This window comes from Mobula hypostoma, chromosome X2, assembly GCF_963921235.1.
Source record: "Mobula hypostoma chromosome X2, sMobHyp1.1, whole genome shotgun sequence".
NCBI classification, from domain to species: Eukaryota; Metazoa; Chordata; class Chondrichthyes; order Myliobatiformes; family Myliobatidae; genus Mobula; species Mobula hypostoma.
Genome location: NC_086129.1, coordinates 7,086,887 through 7,110,503, shown reverse-complemented (window position 1 = coordinate 7,110,503; position 23,617 = coordinate 7,086,887). Strand labels below are relative to the sequence as shown.

At 45.5% G+C, this 23,617-nt stretch overlaps 1 pseudogene; it reads left to right on the top strand.

The window, feature by feature from the left end:
• Nucleotides 1-168: 168 nt before the first annotated feature.
• On the top strand, nucleotides 169-16,390 carry LOC134340946 (E3 ubiquitin-protein ligase TRIM39-like; annotated as a pseudogene).
• Nucleotides 16,391-23,617: the final 7,227 nt, after the last annotated feature.

Genomic DNA, 23,617 nt, shown 5'->3' with positions numbered 1-23,617 from the left:
TTGGTCGACACGAACAATTTGGGCCGAAGAAACAATATGACCTGTTGTTTAAATCCGTTCACTCACCCCCTTCTCATCTTAATCCAACCCTTTCCAACACTTGTCTCTGCTGTCTTTATTTATTTTTCAATCTTTTTATTAAGTTTCAAAATTAATAAACACAATAATAATAATGATACAAAGAGATCAGGATTACAGTAAGAACGGTTAGCATGTAGAAGCACAGATTCCAAGTAACAAATGTCGTTTAGCCTTCCAATCTCTTCGTAACTAACCGTGAAAAAGATATTTTATAAAGAGGAAAAAAAACCTAAACTAAAAAAAAAACTAAACTGCAGTCTATTTCCTCATTTATTTCTGTTCTTGAGGGAAGATGTCGACCTGACCCGTAGACTGGCCATCTCTCTCCACACATGCTGCCTGACCCGCTCGGTTCCTCCAGCATTTTGTGTCTGTTTGATCGGGAAATCTCTGCTCTCCGTCCAGCGGAAAACCCTTGGGGAGACATTAGTTGTCCATCCGTTTTCGTCGAGTCAAACCTCGGGAAAGGTTCATGTCGGCCACCCGACCGCGCCTGAGGCCTAGCGGCCTTTCCACGATCCCCGGGGCCGTGCTGCCCGAGTCTCCCCCCGATCCCCGGGGCCGCGCTGCCCGAGTCTCCCCCCGATCCCCGGGGTCGCGCTGCCCGAGTCTCCCCCCGATCCCCGGAGCCGCGCTGCCCGAGTCTCCCCCCCGATCCCCGGGGCCGCGCTGCCCGAGTCTCCCCCCGATCCCCGGGGCCGCGCTGCCCGAGTCTCCCCCCGATCCCCGGGGACTCTCTAATTCTCTGCTTCTCCCCCCAGTCTCTGTCACCCTGGATGTGGAAACGGCGCATCCGCGGCTCGAGGTGTCTGAGGATCGGAAGAGTGTGAGATGGACCGGGACCCGGACCCAGACCCGGACCCGGACCCAGACCCGGACCCGGACCCGGACCCAGACCCGGAGGGATCTCCCTGACACCGGGAAGAGATTCACATTCTGCGCTTGTGTGCTGGGATCGGAGGGATTCACATCGGGGAGACATTACTGGGAGGTGGAGGTGACGGGGATTTGGGACTGGTTTCTGGGAGTCGCCGCAGAGTCTGTGGAGAGGAAGGGATGGGTCAGTCTGAGTCCGGAGACCGGATTCTGGGTCATCGGGCGGGATGATGACGAGTTATATCGGGATTGTGACGTGTCCTTTGGCATGTCCGGTGGTCGCCCCTCCCCTGTGTCCCGTCTCCCTGCCGGTCCCCTCCCCGGGAGGGTGGGAGTTTATCTCAGTTACCAGTCCGGGACAGTTTCATTTTACAACGCGGAGACCAAGTCCCATCTCCACACCTTCACTGGGAATAAATTCACGGGGAAACTTTATCCTCTCTTCTGGCCCGGGGATGTAAACCAGTGGCTGAGAATCTGCTCCGGTTCCGCTCCGGGTCTGTAAACGGGTCGGGTCCCGGGACCGGCGTCAGGAGTAAAGTCCCTGCAAATATAAATGTGCGGACAGTTAAATAAACACGAGATGAGAATTATCGATCCATTAATTTTAACTCGTTCACCGCATCCGACAACAGAACAGAAACACCGCGGATTCAGCAGCAGCCGCGGGGCGGCGGGTCCTGAGCTCCCCCGGGTCCTAAAATCCACCCGCACTGAGTTCAGGTTAAATGGGACAAGTGGGGGCGGTGCTGACTGGGAAAGACAGTGAAGATTGATACAAAGTGTTCATTAAGTTCATCTGACATTTCTTTGTCCCCCATCACTACCTCACCAGCATCATTTTCCAATGGTCCAATATCAACTCTCATCTCCCTTTCACTCTTCATGTAACTGAAAACTAACTTTTAGTATCCTGATTTATATTATTGGCTAGTTTGCCTCATATTTCATCTTTACTATTTTTATGGCTTTTTTGTTGCCTTTTGTTGGATTTTCAAAGCATCCGAATAATCCAACATCCCACTCACCTTTGCTACCTTATATGCCATTCCCTTACGGTAATACCCAGACTTTAACTTCCCTTGTCAGTCACGTATGCCTCCCCCTGCCATTTCATAAGTTCTTCTGTGGGACATGTCTCTCCTGCACCTTGTAAACTATTCCCAGATACGTCAGCCCCTCTGTTCAGCCGTCATCCCCACAGTATCCTCCTCCAATTCACCCGGGCAAATTCCTCTCTCATGCCTCCGTAATTCCCTTCATTCCATTGCCAGACCGATACATGTGACTGAGGCTTCTCCCTCTCAAATTGCAGAACGAATTCAATTATATTATAATCACTGCCTCCGAACGGTTCCTTTACTTTCAGCTCCCAAATAAGATCAGGGTTATTGTACAACACCCAATCCAAGATTGACTTTCCCCGAGTAGGCCCAAACACAAGCTGCTTTAAGAAGCCGTCTCGTAGGCATTCAACAAATGCCCTATCGTAATCAAACAGCAACCTGATTTTCCCAACCCTTTGCATATTGATGTCCCCGATATAATTGTGACGTTACCATTATTATAGGCCTTTGCCCGTTCAATACTGCAAAATAATTTAAAGTCAGTCCCTTAACAGAATAAAGTTTTTATCTGAAAACTATCAATCCCCCACCCCCAAAGAATGTACTGAAGACTGCATTTGATTTTTTTCAACCATATCTGCTTCACACTGAAATAGTACGTGTTTACCAGTTTCATAATGACAATATGTACACGACACAGAATGAAGTTTTCTAATAAGATACAAGGCATAATTAAGCATAGTCTGGGCAATTCTATGTCGTGTCAATATCATTTCTTCCGTTCTTGTTTAAAGCCCTTCTTCTATAAGCCCAACTAGTTTATGTGTTCTGTAAAGGTACCTGTCCTCTAGCACAGGATGATAATTTCTTTGCACCCTCAAATTAATCCAATTTGTTAACATCAACTCCAACCTCTGTCCCTGGAAGGGCGATTGTCCCATTTCAACCAGGAAAGCCAAAGCAGGGGTCGACCTCACTGCACCACAGCACAATCTTAAAGCCTGTGGTTGTATCAGACACAAACATTTTAAAGTTGAACATGAAACTGATCCATAAGCCACACAGCCAGAATCAAGAACAGATTGAATTAGACAAATATAAATGGTCGACAAAGATTTTCATGTTGCACTCCAAGAACACCCACACAGACGCCTGAGGATATTTAATGCTCCTTTACAGTTATCAATTATTTTACTGATATGGTGCATCCATGTCAGCTTATTATCCACCCACTTGCCTGGAAATCTCACCACTGACATATTTTCAGGAGTTTGACTATATAATTTCAAATCAAGTGCAGGTCTATTAATCCTGTTAGAATTTCCCGACTGTTTGACCAATTAATTGTAAATTTCATCCTATTTACAGTAAAATTGAAATACTACCACTAATCTATAAAGCTACATCATCTGCATAAAGTGATTAACCCACCAGAGAAAATATTATTAATCGTAATATTAAATAATAAAGGGCTCCAAATACTGCTTTGTGGGGTCCCATTCTCTATCTCATAGAAACACAAACATAACATGCCCACCCGTACCTGCACAGTCCATCCAAATAAAAGACTCAGATAAATTATGCAATCTCCCCTCACTCCTAATTTCCAAAATTTAATCAAAAGTCCTTCCTTCCATAAAATATCATACAATATTAAAAAATACTGCTATTACAACATCTTTATTTAACTGTGATTTCCTAATATCATTTTCCAAACCTGAAACTGCATCCAATGTAATTCTGCCCTTGCAAAACCTACTGTGATAAAACACTATTATCACCTCCTTTCCAAAATATAACTCAAGCACTCAATTACCATACATTCCATCAGTTTACATAAATGGGTAATTAACAACATCGGCCCAAAACGAGAAGGATCGGACGGGGATCTCCCAGGTTTCAGAACAGGTACAACTGCTGCCATATTCCATGAGGGAGGAAGATGGCCTGATCTCCAAACACAATTCAAAAATTTAGTATTTTCACAAAAGAGAATCACATACAGCTGAGTTCAAGAGCTGTCAGGGAACGTTGAAGTTATATAAGGCCTTACTTACACTGAACTTGGAGTACTGTGTTCCGCTCTCGTCACCTCACTAGGAGGATGTGGATACTATAGAGAGAGTGCAGAGGAGATTTACAATCACGTTGTTCTTGGATTGGAGAGCATGCCTTATGAGAATAGATAGAGTGAACTTGGCCTTTTCCCCTTGGAGCGATGGAGGTGGAGAGGTGAGTAGACAAAGCTTAACAGGATGCTGCTCGGATAAAGTGAGAGTGGACAATCTAGGGATCTAGTTTCTTTGGAGCAGCTGAGGCTGAGGGATGTCTGACAAATGTTTACAGGAACGTGAGAGGCACAGACAGAGTGGACAACCGGTATTTTGATCTCTATGGAGGAAATGTCTAATACCAGAGGGCATGCACTTCAGGAGAAAGGGGAAAAACTACCTCATTGGTCCTTTTTGCACTGTTTATGTATTTTGTAATTTAGTGTAATTATGCAACTTTTCTCCACACAGCTGATGTTAACAACATTTAGAAAAAAAAACAATGCTGTTAACAATCTGATTCAGCATGTTTAAAGGAGTTTGCATTGCAAGTTTTGTTTTTCATACCCATTGTAGTGAGTGTCTGGAGTGAATGTCAGGGGTGGTGGTGGAGGCAGATGTGATAGAGGTTATTAGATACCACCTGAATGTGTGGAGAATGGAGTGATGTGGACCTTGTGTAGGCAGAGGGATTGGTTTAGTAAGGCATGAAATGACTGGTTCAGTTGGTTCAGAACAACACAAGGAGCAGAAGGGCCTGTTCAAGGACAAGTACAGCGAGTAGAGCAGGTAAACTGGATAAAGTGTTCCCAGTCAGAGAACAGACTGTGACGTCAGTGGATATATGCCGTCATCACAGATACTTTACTGCTGGATAAAATAAAGTTTCTGATATTTATAAAGATGTGTTGAATTATACTGCTGAGACATCAATTGAAGATGAAGCTGATCCTTAAGCCACACAGCCAGAATCAAGAACAGATCGAATTAAACAAATATAAATGATCAACAAAGATTTTCATGATGCACCCCAGAATACCCACACATATCAATTATTTTTCTGATGTAGTGCTTCCATGTCAGTTTATCATACATCCACATGCCTGGAAAACTTACTGCTGACAATTCCTCGAGAGTTTAATATATAAATTCAAATCATGTGCAGGTCTATTAATCCTGTTTGTAAAACACATAAGATGTTTTAGTGACTGAAAGCTTAAAATTTTCATCTATTTCCCCACTGTTTGACCTATTAATTGTAAATTGCATCCTATTTACAGTAAAATTGAAATACCACCTCTAATCTATAAAGTTACATCATCTGCATATAGTGATTTACCCACCAGTGTACCTATCTCAGAGAAAATATCATTTATCATAATATTAAATAATGAAGGGCTACAAATACTGCCTTGTGGGGTCCCATTCTCTATCTCGTAGAAACACAAACATAATATGCCCACCCATTCCTGCACAGTCCATCCAAATAAGAAACTCAGATAAATTATGCAATCTTCCCTCATTCCTAATTTCCAAAATTTAATCAAAAGTCCTTCCTTCCATAACATATCATATGCATTTGCAATATTAAAGAATACTGCTATTACAACATCTTTATTTACCTGTGCTTTCCCAATATCACCTTCCAAACCTAAAACTGAATCCAATTTTATTCTACTCTTCCAAATCCACTCTGATAAAATGCTATATCACCTCTCTTTTCCAAAATATAACTCAAGCATTCGATTACCATACATTCCATCAGTTTACATAAATGAGTAATTAACGATATAGGCCCAAAACGAGAAGGATCAGACGGGGATCTCCCAGGTTTCAGAACAGGCACAACTGCCGCCATATTCCATGAGGGAGGAAGATGGCCTCATCTCCAAACACAATGCAAACATTTAATATTTTCACAAGAGAGAATTACAATTACATACATCACCCTTTCCTGGGGCACCTGACCTGCATTAATAGTAGACTTCTTAAATTCCTACAAAGAAAACTCTACATCAGTGATACTATCATTGCAACAGCTGACTTCCAACACATCAGGGTACAGTATTCACTGAAAAACATGTCCCTACATTGTTTAACATCGTCACTTAAATTGTCTTGATTATGAATGACAGTAAATGACCCAGCCAGTAACACAACCTTCCCTGTTTCAGTAACAATCATTTTGCCTTCATTAATTAACACTGGAATAGTATGATCACTTCAAATCCCCCCATTTCCTTCACCACATCACCAACATCTCCAAGTTTAATATCCCTTCAAATATTATCTCAATATGATTCCAGTAAATCACCACCTTCCTCACCACGCCCTGTGCCCTTTTATTTTTAATAATGTCACTCGGAGACTGATGCATCATCACATAATAACTTACATTTCTCCCAATTTGCTTTACCAAGTCTTTCAGCTCTTAGAAGTGGCTCCTGTCCCCGAAATAAATCCAAACTCAAGCTCATAAAGATAGGAAGGCTGACTGACGTTCACATTAACTAATCAGTGTGAGTTCTCATTTGACCGACAGGCATGGCTGCCAATAACAGCAGGGTTCAGAGGTGGGTCTGAGCTACGATAGGCCGGTTGGAAACCTGAACCATGTTCAACCCCTCCTCTTCTGCTCCATCGCCGTGGCGGAGTTCAGCGAGTTGCTGCTGTTGGTGGTCGCCGATCTCGGCATCCACAGGGACGGGCGCGGTTCCCCTTTGCGCCTCAGTGAGTCTGCTTCGGCACAGAATATAATACTAATGGTAAGGCTTTTGGCAGTGTGGAGAGTCTGACAGATCTTGAGGACCGTGTCCATACGACACTCAAAGCTGCTGCGCAGGTTGGCAGTGTTGTTAAGAAGGCGTCTGGTGTGATGGATTCATCAACCCTGGGACTGAGTTCAAGAGCTGTGAGGGAATGTTGAAGCTATATAAGGCCTTAGTTACACCCAACTTGGAGTACTGTGTTCAATTCTGGTCACCTCACCTTACTACAAAAAGAATGTGGATACGAAAGAGGGAGTGAAATGACTAGCATGACGCGACATAGTTTTAAGGTGCTTTGAAGTCGGTGCAAGGGAGATGTCAGGGGTAGGTTTTTCACACAGAGAGTGGTCGGTGTGTGGACTGCACTGCCAGTGACGGTGGTAGACGCAGAAACAAAAGGATCTTGTAAGAGACTCTTAGATAGGTACATGGAGCTTAGAAAAATTGACGGCTATCCGATAGGGAAATCCTAGGCAGTTTCTGGAGTAGGTTACATTGTCAACACAACATTGTGGGCCGAAGGGCCTGTAATGTGCTGTAGATTTCTATGTTCTGTGTCAAAGGCAGGTAGAGGGATTAGTTTAAATGGACACCAGGACAGTATGTAAAGGTTGGGCAGAAGGGCCTGTGTCAGTGCTGTAAGGGAGGGGTTCTGTCCCAAACATCGACTCTATTTCCCTCAATAGATGCTGCCGGACTTGCCAAAGTTCTTGAAAAGTTGCATTCAGTTCTGCTTAGCATTCTGTACGAAGGGTGTTTTGTGCTGGAAGACTGCAGAGGAGATTCATCACGATTGAGGGGGTTTGTGTCCATAAGACCATAAGTGATCGGAACAGAATTAGGCCATTCAGCCCATCGATTCTGTTGCCTTTATGTCATCGTTGATCCTGGATCACACTCAATTCCATACACCTGACCTCTCGCCGTATCCTTTGATGCTCTTAACCGATCAGGAAACTATCAACTTCCTCCTGAAATATACCCACAGACTTGGCCTCTACTGCAGTCTGTGCAGAGCATTCCACAGATCCAATACTGCTTGGCTAATAAAAAAAAATCCGCCTTACCTCTGTTTGAAAAGGTGGACCCTCATTTTGTGGCTGTGCCCTCTGGATCTTGATCTCCCCACCATCGGAAACATCCTCTCCACATCCACCTTATCTGGTCCTTTCAGCATTCAACAGGTTTCAATGAGATCCCCTCTGCATTCTTCAGAATTCCAGGCTGACCATGCTGAAAGTTGACAAATGCTCCTCACATGTTAACCCCTTCCTTCCCAGAATTATTCTTCTGAACCTCCTTTGGACTCTCTCCAATGACAACACATCCTTTCTGAGATATGGGGCCCAAAACTGTTGGTTCTGCCCTGATCACGTATGGTCTGGACACAAGCCCCCTCACTGATGATGAATCTCTTCTGCAGTCTTCCAGCACAAAACACCCTTTGTACAGAATGCTAAGCAGAACTGAATACAACTTTTCAAGAACTTTCGCAAGTCAGGCAGCATCTGTTGGGGGGAATAGAGTCGTTGTTCGGGATAGAACCTCTCTCTTACAGTACTGACACAGCATGCCTTATGAGAATATATTGAGTGAACTTGGCCTTTTCCCCTTGGAGCGATGGAGGACGAAAGGTGAGTAGACAAGGCTTAACAGGATGCTGCTCGGATAAAGTGAGGCTGGACAATCTCGGGATCTAGTTTCTCTGGAGCGGCTGAGACTGAGGGAGGTCTGACAAATGTTTACAGGAACGTGAGAGGCACAGACAGAGTGGACAACCGGTATTTTGATCTCTGTGGAGGAAATGTCTAATACCAGAGGACATGCACTTCAGGAGAAAGGGGAAAAACTACCTCACTGGTCCTTTTGCACTACTTATGTATTTTGTAGTTTAGTGTAATTTTGCATCTTTTCTCTGCACAGTTGCTGTTTGAAAATAGCGGTTACAAAAGACAATGATGTTAAAAATCTGACTCAGAATTTTTAAAGGAGAAGTGAACTGCAAGTTTTGTTTTTCATACCCATCGTGGTGAGTGTCTGGAGTGACTGTCAGGGGTGGTGCTGGAGGCAGATGTGATAGAGGCTATTAGATACCACCTAGATGTGTGGAGAATGGAGTGATGTGGACCTTGTGTAGGCAGAGGGATTGGTTTAGTAAGGCATGAAATGACCGGTTCAGTTGGTTCAGAACAACACAGTGAGCAGAAGGGCCTGTTCAAGGACAAGTACAGCAAGTAGAGCAGGTAAACTGGATAAAGTGTTCCCAGTCAGAGAACAGACTGTGACGTCAGCGGATATATGTACAGTATATGTCACCATCACAGTTCTCTCACTAAAGATATTTTACTGCTGGATAAAATGAAGTTTCCCATGATTATAATGGATGTGGTGAATTGTACTGATCAGACTTCTCGCCCCACTGAGGAAATTAAAATTATTGTGAAAGCTGCAGGAAGGTATCTCGGTGTAGCTGGTGTTCTGTGGGAAGCTGTAAATAAACCTCTGATGGGTGGGGTATCTGTATCCCAGTCTACCTTGTGAAGGTTCATAATGGGATTAAATATATTGCAGTGGGATACGAGAAGCCAGATTTATAATGTTCAAAACTTTAAGAGGTTTATTTCTGGTTTGTCAGTCAGATTCTCCCAATGTTATATGCATTGAGGAAACCTGGTATTTGCACATGTAAAGTTTTTTTTTGTGTGTAGGGTTATGTTGTTAGTGGTCGTGATGGGTTGGTTGATAGAGGAGTGGTGTTGCCAGTTTTATAAGGGAAGGGGCAGGGTGTAGAGTTGTGAAAGTGAATGAAACGTACGAGTAACTTGTAGTAGAAATATTACATTCAGCAGGCAGGTGTACAAAAGTGGTTAGTTTTTACAAACCTTGTGGAAAACTTTCAATTGATTTGTGAGGAACTATATGTCGATCTCGCTCACTAAGGGTTGTATGGTGTGGGGATTTTAACGCACATAATTCACTGTGGGGTTGATTGTGGAATGATGGTAATGGTTTGATTGTCGAAGAGTTTCTCAACTTGTGTGTCTGAATGGGTACGAGATTTAATGTTGATAGTAGTTCTGGAAGGAACTGCTACAGAATGTTGCGGAAGATGTGTATTTTAACACTGAAAAGTTATGTCATGTTATTCAGGAGACTGTGTTGGAAGTGATTCCCATTACAAACAGAATTAATGGGAGAAGTCCTGTACCATAGTAGACTGAGGACCGTGCAGAGGCAATTAGGGAGAGAAATAAGGTGTTTCGGAAAGTGAAGAAGTATCAGTCTCCGAGTGACCTCATTATGTATAAAAGGACACAGGCCGTGATGAGGAAAGTGGAGAAGATACCGAAAAAGGTTTTCTGGAGGACATATTGTGATAATATTGTACGGAATCGGCAGGTCAGACGTCTCCGGGAAGGGTTGAGCTATGTTATTGTCTGATTCGACATGTGACTGGCAAATCTCTTGAGATAATATTATAATTTCTGAATTGTATTTGGAGGTTTGGCCATCTTCCTTCCTGGTGGAAAATGGTTGTAGTTGTGCTTATTCTGAAACCTGGGAGATCCCCGTCTGATCCTTCTGGTTATAGGCCTATATCATTAATGTCTCATTTATGCAGACTGATGGAATGTCTGATATTTGAGCGTCTGAATAATATTTTGGAACAGAGAGATGACTTCGCGTTTTATCAGAGTTTTTATTAGATTTCTGAAGGGTAGAATGGCATTGGATTCAGTTTTATGTTTGAAAAATGACATTAGGAAAACACAGTTAAATAAAGATGTTGTAATAGCAGTATTTTTGATATCGGATAGGCAGATGATATTTATGGAAGGAGGGACTTTTGATTAACTTTTGGAAATTGGATTGAGGGGGCGATTGTATAATATTTTTTTCTGAGAGTTTTAATTTGGACATCTTGTGCAGGTACTGATGGGCACGTTGTATTCGGGTTTCTATAAGATAGAGATTGGGACCCTACAAGACAATATTTATTATTTCACAATATGATAAATGATCATCCTGTTGAAGGTGTGTTGAGGGACTGTTGGGAACTTCACAGGAAGACTGTTTTTTTTTTAAATTTTGAGCAACTGGGTTCTTATCACGCTTGAAATAATGGGTTTGTTGAATTATGCAAACTGTTCCACAGTCGCGTTCTCGATAACCCCACATTGTTTCCTTCAGTGCCTTTAGTTGATTTTAGATACCCGATTTAATTAAGTCTGAGGATTCTGTTATGCCTGAGAATCTGTTGGTTCAGTATATATTAAGGAAAATTATTGAGAAAGGTTAACCATTTTGACAGTAGGATCAAAGTATAATTTAACTGGGATTGTTTAAGTGGCTGCTTTGTGGCTGAATTTTTGGTAACGAGAAAGAAACGACCAACCAACCATTTATCAGGAGATACAGCAGAACAGGTTGCCATCATTTCGTCCTTACAGTGGGTGGAGGAAATTTGTCCATGTAAAGTTGTAATATGTTCAGATTCCCTCCCGTTTTCAAGAATCTTAGAAACATAGAAACATAGAGAATAGGTGCAGGAGTATGCCATTCGGCCCTTCGAGCCTGCACCGCCATTCAGTATGATCATGGCTGATCATCCAACTCAGAACCCAGTACCAGCCTTCCCCCCATACCCCCTGGTCCCTTTAGCCACAAGGGCCATATTAAACTCCCTCTTAAATATAGCCAATGAACTGGCCTCAACTGTTTCCTGCGGCAGGGAATTCCACAGATTCACCACTCTCGTGTGAAGAAGTTTTTCCTCATCTCGGTCTTGAAAGGTTTCCCCTTTATCCTCAAACTGTGACCCCTCGTTCTGGACTTCCCCCAACATCGGGAACAAACTTCCTGCATCTAGCCTGTCCAATCCCTTTAGGATTTTATATGTTTCAATAGGATCCCCCCTCAATGTTGTAAATTCCCACGAGTATAAGCCTAGTCGATCCAGTCTTTCATCATATGGAAGTCCTGCCATCCCAGGAATCCATCTGGTGAACCTTCTGGTAAAACAGGTCGTTCTCGCAGCGGGTCAGATTTACTGCTGGAAACTCATCAAATGTTATTTCATATTCAAAGGATGGATTTCGGGGTGTGCACTGATTTGGGGGTGCATGAAGACACGGTGAGCATTCGGGTCCTGGGGAGTCGGTAGACCAGAAGGATCTGGGAACACACGATAAGTTTAACGGAATGGGGGATTCTCAGATTCCTGTAAACAATGGATTCAGTACTGACTATGTCTGTGACTGCAGTGTGTTTGAATAATGTCTCACAGCTGCTTTCTTTGAAGCAAGATAAGGGTTAAAGTTCGGCCAGATCCACATAAGATGTCTCTGGGCTTTTCACACCTTTTGATTATGACGAAAAGCAGTACCTGATGGAAATTAGACACAACATTCCTTTCTTAATTCAAGCACAAATTTGACGGATTTTCTTATCTTTGTAATTAAGTTGTGGTTCCAGCAAACCAGGTAGGACATTCCTTTCTTTAATTAAGGTGGCTGGAGTGTCTAACAAATTGATTGCACTTTTGTATCAATAGTCCATTAACTTGGCTGGAATATTTATCAAACTGATTGTTCTCTGCATCAATAGTCCATTGACGTGACCGGAATAGTTATCAAACTGATTGTCCTCTGTATCAATAATCCATTGACTTGAATGGTTATCAAACTGATTGGTTATTTGTATCGGTGGCCTTATAACTTCTAACAATTCTGACATCGGGCAGTGAACTTGTAGAACCGCCGGGGCGATGAGAAAGGGTCTCTCCCTGATGTCGGGTCCAAGTTCACTCGCCGGCTGAGCTCGAAGGAATAAACGTGTGGAAAGATAAGTAACGATCTTTTTTGTGCTGTCGTTATTTAATCCAGCAAAGTTGCGTTTACACATCCAGCTCTTCCCCTGCATTAACTGCAGGGCATTCTGTGCTGAGCATAGTCTGATGTTCTTGAGGTCAAAATTGCTGGTCTGAGAGGTTCACATGGATCGCGATGACCAAAGTAGTTCATCGCCCTCTTGATGAACCGACACAAAGTATTGGATTCAGCCCAGTACTTCACGGGTTGTGCCCACCCAACCATTGAGCACATCTACTTGAAACGCTGTCGTAGCAAATCAGCATCCATCATCAGAGATGCTCACCACCCAGGCCAGGCTCTTTTCTCGGTGCTGCAATCTGGTAGAAGGTACAAGAGCCTCAGGACTCGGACCAGGTTCAGGAACAGTTACTGCACCTCAACCATCAGACTCCTGAACAATACAGGGTAAATGCACTGACTTGTTCATGCATTGAGTTGCTCCCGAATCCAATTATCGCACTGGGCCAGTCTCAGAATGACATAAATAAGAGGTGTTCTGACTGGGACAGACACATTCTCAGAGGGTATTTACAGGGAAGGGACAGGAATGATGTCTCCCCTGGCTGGGGAGTCTCACAGACTCAAAATCCGCGTCAGCTCAGCAGGACAGAGATGAGGAGAAATTTTCTCACCCAGAGTGCAGTGAATCTTTGGAATTTTCTCCACAAGGTTTCTAAATTCAAAGAGCAAATTTAGGGGCTCTGCGATGCTGAGAACGCTGCAGGACAGTGTCGCTGAGGTCAAAGATGGGGCATGTTCTGAGTGAAAAGCAGACCAGCGTGGGGGGCCGAATGGCAACCCCTGCTTCTGTTTCTTATTTTCTGAAACACGAGTTTACCTTTGCCTCTTGTACTCCCTTGGCTTTCAGCCTATCTGATTGAACGGGGGAGCGGCGAGAGCTACAGAAATCGATCAGCAGCCGCTGCAGTTATTTAATGTCTCGTTATCTCTACTCTGATAATAAAATGTACTTTGAACTTTGAGCACCAGGGAAACTCCTTTCATCCTGAGAACAAACTGGGACTGACATACACTCTTCCCGGCCGCAGTCCGTCCTCAGACAGACTCACAACAAATCAGCGACCACCGTTGTAGGAACATAGAATATTACAGCACAGTACAGGCCCTTCGGCCCACAATTTTGTTCCGAACCTTAAACCCTACCTCCCATATAACCTCCACCTTAAATTCTTCCATATATTTGCCTAGCAGGCTCTTAAATTCCACGAATGTATCTGCCTCCACCACTGACTCAGGCAGTGCATTCCACGCACCAACCACACTCTAGTAAAAAAACATCTTCTAATATACCCCTTGAACTTCCCACCCCTTACCTTAAAGCCATATCCTCTTGTACTGACCGTTGGTGCCCTGGGGAAGAGGCGCTGACTGTCCACTCTATCTATTAGTCTTAATATCTTGTATACCTCTGCCATGTCTCCTCTCATCCTCCTTCTCTCCATGGAGTAAAGCCCAGCTCCCTTAATCTCTGATCATAATGCATACTCTCTAAACCAGGCAGCATCCTGGTAAATCTCTTCTGTACCCTTTCCAGTGCTTCCACATCCTTCCTATAGTGAGGTGACCAGAACTGGACACAGTACTCCAAGTGTGGCCTAACCAGAGTTTTATAGAGCTGCAACATTACATCGCGACCCTTAAACTCTATCCCTCGACTTATGAAAACTAACACCCCATAAGCTTTCGTCACTACCCTATCCACTTGTGAGGCAACTTTCTCGGATCTGTGGAGAGGTACCCGCAGATCCCTCTGCTCCTCCACACTACCAAGTATCCTGCCATTTACTTTGTACTCTGCCTTGGAGTTTGTCCTTCCAAAGTGTACCACCTCACACTTCTCCGGGTTGAGCTCCATCTGCCACTTCGCAGCCCACTTCTGCATCCTATCAATGTCTATCTGCAATCTTTGACAATCCTCTACACTATCTACAACACCACCAACCTTTGTGTCGTCTGCAAACTTGCCAACCCACCCTTCTACCCCGACATCCAGGTGGTTAATAAAAATCACGAAAACCAGAGGTCCCAGAACGGACCCTTGTGGGACACCACGAGTCACAACCCTCCAATCCGAATATACTTCCGTTTACTTTGTAAGAGCTCTCTGCTTGGTTCTGTCGAAGTGCAACACCTCCCTCTTGTTTACATTAAATTCCATTTGCTATTTTTCAACCCATGTTTCCAGCTGGTTCTGATCCCGCTGAAAACGATGATAGACTTCTCCACTGTCCACTACAACCTCAATCTTGGTGGCATTAGCAAATTTTCTGATCCAGTTTATCACATTATCGTCCAGATCGTTGATGTAGATGACAAGCAACAAAGGATCCAGCATGGATCCCTGCGGCACATCACTAGTCACAGACCTTCAGTCAGAGAGGCAACTATCTACTGCCACACTCTGACTTCTCACACAGAGCACATTTGGGAGTGTCGGTGGATTTGGAGTGGTGACCAATCTCAAGGTTGTTACATTTATAGATACTTAAATAATAAATTTTGAAGTTTGAACTTTGTTCTTGATTATTTTTAAGGTAGGACAGCTGTTTAGGATCTGTTTGAAATGATTCTTAGTCTGGTATAATCTAATGTGCATTTGTAGGGTGTCAGTGGGTTTGGGGTGCATACCGATTTGTCAGTGCACACAGATTTGGGGGATGTACATAGTTATGTTTGCGGACACGGATTTGGGGTGCTCACAGATTTGGGATTGTGATGAAACGGACGGTTTTTCGTTTTTGATACATTAACAATAAATACACTTTGAACTTTGTTCTTGATATTGGTTTAAGGTGGAGGCAGCTGTTTACTGAACAGTTTAAAATGATTCTTGCGGTGGGGTAATATAATACGTATGTGTGGTGTCAGTGGGTTTAGGAGTGCGCACAGGGTTGGGGAAGTGCACAGACTGAGGGGTGTGTGGGTGAATGTGGGGGATCAGGTGGTGTAGGTCGATTTGAGCTGTGATGAATCTCAACGTTGCTTCATTCACAGATACTTTACTGATATACACAGTTTGAATTTGAACTTTGTCCTTGCCAGTTTTGTAAGGTGGAGCGAGCTCTTTTGTGAACTGTTTGACATTGTTCCTGCTCTGGGATAATCTAATTTGCTCGCGGTGGTGTCAGCGGGTTTGGGCTGCACACGGATTTGAGGGTGCAGATAGATTTAGGATTGCACGCAGATTTAGGGATGTCATGGATTTGACGGTGCACACTGACTTGTGGGATGCATTGGGATTTGGGGATGCACATGGATTTGTGACCGGCACAGATCTGGGGATGTGTCGGCTAATATGGGGGTGCACTCTGATATGGGGGTGTGTTGTCGAATAAGAGCATGCACTCGAATTTGATTGTGCGTGTGTGGGTAGATTTGGGGGTATGTAGTAGATTCTGAGGTGCACACAGATGAATCTTAAGGTACTTTAGTTATAAATACAGTTTGAACGTTGAACTTTGGTTTTGCTATTCTGGAAGATGGAGACAGCTAACTTGTGAACAGTTTGAAATGGTCTTTGCTCTGGGACAATCTAATGGGCATTTCGGGGTGTCACACCTAGCTATCAGGTGTGGGGAAGTGTACACGACGAGGGTCACCAGTTAAAAATCAAACCGATGGCAGTCCGCACCAACACGGGGGGTGCAAGGAGTTTTATTTACCGCCAGGTGGGGGAAAAAAAAGTATAAAAACTGCCCTAAAGTTATTTAGAAGAAAAGAAACAAATGAAAACGTATGCTTATGCAGAATAAATTGCAAATATATAGTGGCTTTCTACACAATAAAAACTTTGTCTTTTAACTGTCCCATTTAACTATTCACCAACCGTCTAATCCAACCTCTGAACCTCTCCAGCAAAGGCAGACTGAGGGTGTAAATCTGCCTCCGCCTGGCCGAGAAGGAACAGGAAATTGCTCTGTCGGTCTGCGGGTCATGTGGCCAGACCATAATAATTATTTCAGGTGCAGAAATGGATCATTTGAAAAGTGGGCCGAAGGTCCTTTTTCTTCGCTGTCACGTCTGTGGCTGACTCTAATGTGCGAGGAATAACAAGATAATGGCCCTGATGGTCTATGTGGTGTTGTGTCTGTAATTGACTCTCACAGCCAGGATAAGATACGAAGAGTCTGTTTCTGTGCTCTACGTTCTGAGACTGACTCAAACGGAACATTAATGTTAGGATGATGGGTCCTGTCGGGTTGCTGACTCAGTCTAACGGGACAGGAACGACACGCTGATGGGCCGAATGGACTGTTTCTGTGGTGTCATGTCTGTGTCTCACCATCACGGGACAGGAACCGACACGCTGATGGGCCGAATGGACTGTTTCTGTGGTGTCGTGTCTGTGACTCACCCTCACAGGACAGGAACGACACGCTGATGGGCCGAATGGACTGTTTCTGTGGTGTCATGTCTGTGTCTCACCATCACGGGACAGGAACGACACGCTGCTGGGCCGAATGGATTGTTTCTGTGGATCACCCTTACGGGACAGTAACGACACGCTGATGGGCCGAATGGACTGTTTCTGTGGTGTCGTGTCTGTGGATCACCCTCACGGGACAGGAACGACACGCTGATGGGCCGAGTGGACTGTTTCTGTGGTGTCGTGTCTGTGGATCACCCTCACGGGACAGGAACGACACGCTGATGGGCCGAATGGACTGTTTCTGCGGTGTCGTGTCTGTGGATCACCCTCACGGGACAGGAACGACACGCTGATGGGCCGAGTGGACTGTTTCTGTGGTGTCGTGTCTGTGGATCACCCTCACGGGACAGGAACGACACGCTGATGGGCCGAATGGACTGTTTCTGCGGTGTCGTGTCTGTGGATCACCCTCACGGGACAGGAACGACGGGTTGATGGGTCAAGGTGATTGTTTCTGCGGTGTCGTGTCTGTGGATCACCCTCACGGGACAGGAACGACACGCTGATGGGCCGAGTGGACTGTTTCTGTGGTGTCGTGTCTGTGGATCACCCTCACGGGACAGGAACGACACGCTGATGGGCCGAATGGACTGTTTCTGTGGTGTCGTGTCTGTGGATCACCCTCACGGGACAGGAACGACACGCTGATGGGCCGAATGGACTGTTTCTGTGGTGTCGTGTCTGTGACTCACCCTCACGGGACAGGAACGACACGCTGATGGGCCGAGTGGACTGTTTCTGTGGTGTCGTGTCTGTGACTCACCCTCACGGGACAGGAGCGACACGCTGATGGGCCGAATGGACTGTTTCTGTGGTGTCGTGTCTGTGACTCACCCTCACGGGACAGGAACGACAGTTTGACGGGTCAAGGTGATTGTTTCTGCGCTCTGGTTTCTTTGACCGTCTCTCGCGGGAGAGGAACAACAGGGTGACGGGCCGAAGGGCAGTATCTGTGCTGTCGTGTCTGTGATTGACTCTAACGTTGGGGAATTATATGCAGAAGTAAAAGGGTTAAAACCTAACTCAGTTATTGGCAGCTTGACAAGTCGTGCTGTGAGAGTAATGTCTGAACAAAGAAGTGTTTGTTCGATGAGAAGCCGCACTGTGCACCCTTATCAGAGTATGTATGTGATAAGGAATACTGTTAACAACAGCCCAGACCGTACTCGGGGACTCTCTTGACTTGCAGGTTTTCCAAAGCTCACTGCGCGGGACTCTGTGGGTCATCTGAGCAACGCAAGCTTGCTAATACTCTCAGCTAACTGTGCGAGACAACTATTCCCTGGGTCTGAACTGAAAGTTCTCCGGTAGAGAGGCTGATCGATTCTTGGCGCTGCGAGCAGGTTCCCAATAGGTGGTAGACCCCTTGCCAAAACTGAGTCAGTGGACGGGCGGACCGTTGGAGTGAATCAGAGACGAACGGGCCCACAAGCTCTAACCTTGGGGCCGCGGAGGATGCCATCTCATTAGCTCTTCACACTGTCCTGGCACACCTGGAGGGAAAGGGCACGTACGTGACGATGTTGTTTGTTGATTACAGCTCTTCTTTTAATACTGTCGCCCCAAGCAAGCTCATCTCCAAACTCCACCAGCTGGGCCTCAGCACATCACTCTGCAACTGGGTCCTGAATTTCTAGTCAGAGCGTTCACAGGCAGTGAGACTGGGCCCTCACCTGTCCTCCACTGCTATCCTGAACACTGGTACTCCACAAGGTTGTGTATTGAGTCCCATACCCTACTCCCTCTTCACTTACGACTGTGTACCTGCATTTAACACCAATACCATCGTCAAATTCGCAGACGATCGGGTTGTTCTCCAACAGAGACGAATCAGCGTACAGAGCGGAGGTACCGAACTTCGTGAGCGGGTGCTCAGAGAACAACCTGTCTCTTAATACAGAAAAGACCAAGGAGCTGATTATTTACTTTGGAAAGTCACGGGATGACGAGTACGCTCCAGTTTACATTAACGGAGACATAGTGGAGAGAGTGTCCAGTTTCAGGTTTCTGGGAATACATATCTCAGAAGACCTTACATGATCCACTAACACCGCTACAATAGTTAAGAAAGCACAGCCACGCTTGTTTTTCCTCAGGACGCTGAAGAAAGCTGGTCTCCCTGAACAGATGCTGGAGACCTTTTACCGCTGCACCATAGAGAACATACTGCATCTCTGTGTGGTGTCTCAGTTGTACAGCAGCTTATAGGAAGACACTTCAGCGGGTCGTCTCTAGCGCCCAAAAGATAATCGGGACACAGCTCCCAACCCTGGAGGACACCTACAGCTCCCACTGCCTAAGGAAAGCCACAAGCATCTGTAAGGACAATATACACCCATGCAATCATCTGTTTGAACTTCTTCCATCTGGCATAAATTATAAGATTTTCTATGCCCACACTTCCAGACTGAAAAATAGCTTCTTCCCCAGAGCTATAATTGTTCTGAACCAATCGATCAAACATCTGTTATATCGCTAGTTTAATACTGGTTTTATGGCCGTCACGCATCTGAGTTGCGCTGTTGTACTGCTGGACATTGCTTGTTCTGGCTGGTTACTTGATTTATTGTTGTTTATTTATTTTATTTATTGTTTTATAGCATTGAGTACGAGAGTTGCAAACTCATTTTCGCTGTATTGGTGCATGACAGCTGTACTCTGCAATGGCGATAAAGATATTTCACTTCATTTTCTTTTCTCTGCTCCCTGACGACGCTGATCCACTGACGGGACCCAGAGGGAATAAAGAGGAGACGGGTGTTTTGACTCCCCGGAATAGTAAGTCAAGACGGGTGGTACGAGTCACCCGGAATCATTGAGAAGTTCGGGGTTTCTAGTGAGTCAAAGCTGGTGGTTCGAGTGCCCTGAATACGAGGGATGCGCACTTAGACAAATGTCGTTCTGATTGTCTAAACATTTGGGAAAAGACAATTGGCCTGCAGGAGATACATTTGATTTGAATTTAATACGGCAGGCGGAACAGGGAATATGGAAAGTGAAAGCAGGGAAAGAGGATGGTCGCCTGATTGCCGTCTGGAGACAAGAGTGAGAAATAAAAGACATAAATTAAATTGTTGGACGGATAACGGACAGCGAAGATGAATAGACATCCGTGACAAACGAAGTAATCGAAGGAGTTGGCAAGAGTTGAGAGCGATTTGTGAAGAGTGGGATAGGGGACAAAAACAGACGAAGGAGACGGGGAAAGTAATTGTATCAGAGAGAAAACATACTGAACAAGAAAGAACGAATACAGCTCAAAGGGAAACTCAGAATAAAAATAATTCTGGGGTACCCTGCCTCTATCCAGACATACAGACGATTCCCCAGACAATACTGTTGGTGACTGGGAATCGATAAGGCGACCTAAACGTTCCGCCATACTTCCCACAACTGCTTCGGCGTCTGCATTACCACGGTCAGGTTCCCCACCCCCGTGTGGTTCTCGCCCTGGTGACTCAGTCACCAACTCGACAGTCATTGCATCGCCACCGACCGAGGAGGTTCCTCCAGAACGGCTGGGAAGCTCAGTACCCGTTTCTGCCCGCACACGCAGTCAGACAGGACCTCTCCCGGACTGGCCCCCTGAACGAGGGCCATTGGTTTTACCGGGACCGACACAGACTCAGTATCAGTTGCCGATGGGACCGTTCCTAACCCACAAGCCGGAGTGGCGGGATATGCACCTACTGTGCAAATCCGTAAGCTCTGGACCCCTTCTGTGGTAAACTGAATGCCGCCCCTGACAAAAAGGTCGACCCCCAAGGGTTCTGTATTTATATAAGAACTGTTCTGACTATTTATTCCGCTAACTCCCGAGATTTATTCCCTCTGGCTATGGTCGCCTTTACTTCTACAGACCAGACACGATTCACCACTCTGCTCAGACACGGCAACCACCATCAGTTAATCACGATGGGCAAATCGAACCGCTGATGATTGAAAATAAATTGGACACCTTGTCCCATGTTCTGGCCGCCTCCGTAGATGTAACAAAGGTCTCAGGGTGTAAACCGAGGAAAGGTCAGACCCCTGATGATTTCCTGGAACGCGTTAATGCCGTTTGTTTTGCCCGAATTGGAGATCGGCTGTACGCAGCAGGGCCCCAGACCCCACAGTACTGTGCTCTCCTCCTCCAAACCCTGGCCAGCAGGGTGGCCGACAATATTAAAATCAACAATGTGAACTGGTCAGACTCTACTCTAGCTTCAGAAAGCCATTTACATTAGTTAGTAGTTCACAAAGACTATGTATTTATAGGAAAGCTGTAAATCAGATAAAGGCGTTCATTATTCATCATTGTAGCTGTATCAACAATCTGTGGCCTTGTCAGAAAGAACTGTCATAGTTCAGTCTTTCAAAGCAAACCACAAAGGCTCTCGGAAGTGAATAAGTTCATTTAAATTTGAGTATAAAACATGTAAGCGGGTGGCTGGAGCAATCGTCTATATTTTAATATTCATTATCTTTCTTTGTGAGGAAAGGTTGATTTTTGACTTTGTCCGATTCTGAACAAATATAACGTCTCTACATTATACTTTAATAGTGTGTTAGTTTGTCAGGAAAAAAAACATTTTTGTTTCTGAAAGGTGTTGTTATAAAGTGTGGCACGAATGTACCATAGATCGTTAAAAAAAACAGAAGGTACCAGATTCAGTGCTTGACCTGTGCTGTTTAACCCCCATGGTTAATGCACTACGCCGACTCAGATGATTATATTCCTGGGCCTTGTCAATTTCTGCCGCACTTGGATTCCCGATGTTGTCCTGCTCACCAAATCCTCCCCCAAATGCGAAACTCCCTTTCAGCTCCCAGAACCGGCCCAACAGGATTTTGCTTCCCTCAAGAAAGCCCAGATATCTCACCCCTCCTCGGGCCGGCTCCTATATAATCGCCGTGTTGCACTCGATGTGACAATCAAGGGCGCGTCTGCCACCGCTGTCCCTTCCCTGAGCCATGGGGATCGACAACGACCTGTCGCCTACAACTCGATCCGGTTCTGGCAGCGGATAACATTACCTTGCACCAGGCAGTGGATATACTCAGCTCAATCCGGTTCTCGCAGCGGGTAACGTTAACCCGCACCAGGCAGTGGATATACTCAGCTCGATCCGGTTCTCGCAGCGGGTAACATTACCCCGCACCAGGCAGTGGATATACTCAGCTCGATCCGGTTCTCGCAGCGGGTAACATTACCCCGCACCAGGCAGTGGATATACACAGCTCGATCCGGTTCTGGCAGCGGGTAACGTTACCCCGCACCAGGCAGTGGATATACTCAGCTCGATCCGGTTCTCGCAGCGGGTAACGTTACCCCGCACCAGGCAGTGGATATACTCAGCTCGATCCGGTTCTCGCAGCGGGTAACATTACCCCGCACCAGGCAGTGGATATACACAGCTGGATCCGGTTCTCGCAGCGGGTAACATTACCCCGCACCAGGCAGTGGATATACTCAGCTGTCATGACAGAGTCACCCTGCTGAACATCCGCCATACTCAGGCCATACGCAGGCCGGCTGCAATAAATAAGAGGTCCCTCTCCTACAGAAACGCCTTCTCCCTTTTCTCCCCTGTTCTACTGTGAACCCTGCCACATTTTGTGAATGTCCTAATGAGTGTCTAGATTCAATACCCCATGATTGTGCAACAATAGGTCACCAATTGACAGAAGTCCGACCTGACATGACTAACCAGGATTTAGTCTGCGATGTTGATAGAAGCTCCTTTATAGACAACGAAGGCCAGCGCCGTGTAGGATGTGCTGTTGTTTCTGAAATAGAATCCGTGGAGTCAGCTTTCTTCCTTTCTCCTCACTCGGAGCGGCGAGCTGAACTCTTTGCTCTCACTCGAGCATGCATCCCAGCCACTGGGAAATTGGCCAACAGTTTTACAGACTCTGGATATGCCTGTGGGGTCGCTCATGACTTCGGCCATCCTTGGAAAGCTGGGGGTTATGTCACCTGCTCTGATATGCCCGTCACTAATAAAATTTACATCGGCAACCTTTTGTCAGCCATCTGCCTCCCTTCACAATTGGCCATTATTAAACGCTCTGCACACACCAAAGGTACCACTGAGACTTACCGTGGAAACGACAGAGCGGACTCAGCTGCGGAACAAGCTGTCCTTACCGGAGCACCGATTGTTCCCCAAATGCCGGATCGCCGGGGAAAAACCGAATCCCCGTTTCCGAATCAAAGGGTGTGCCTGGAATTGAGGATGTGCGTGTTTTACAGAGGGACGCCTCTGAAAAATAGAAAGCCATCGGAGAATCGGCTGGATGTTTTTACTCACCGACTGACGACGTCTGGCTTACTCCTGCCCGTCGGTCTGCGGATCTGAGACTCTACAGGGCGATATTGTAGACTTTGTACAGACCAACACACACCTTAGCCAGGAGGGAATGTTAAGGCAATGTTTGGAATCATGGTGGAGCCCGGACCCGGAGA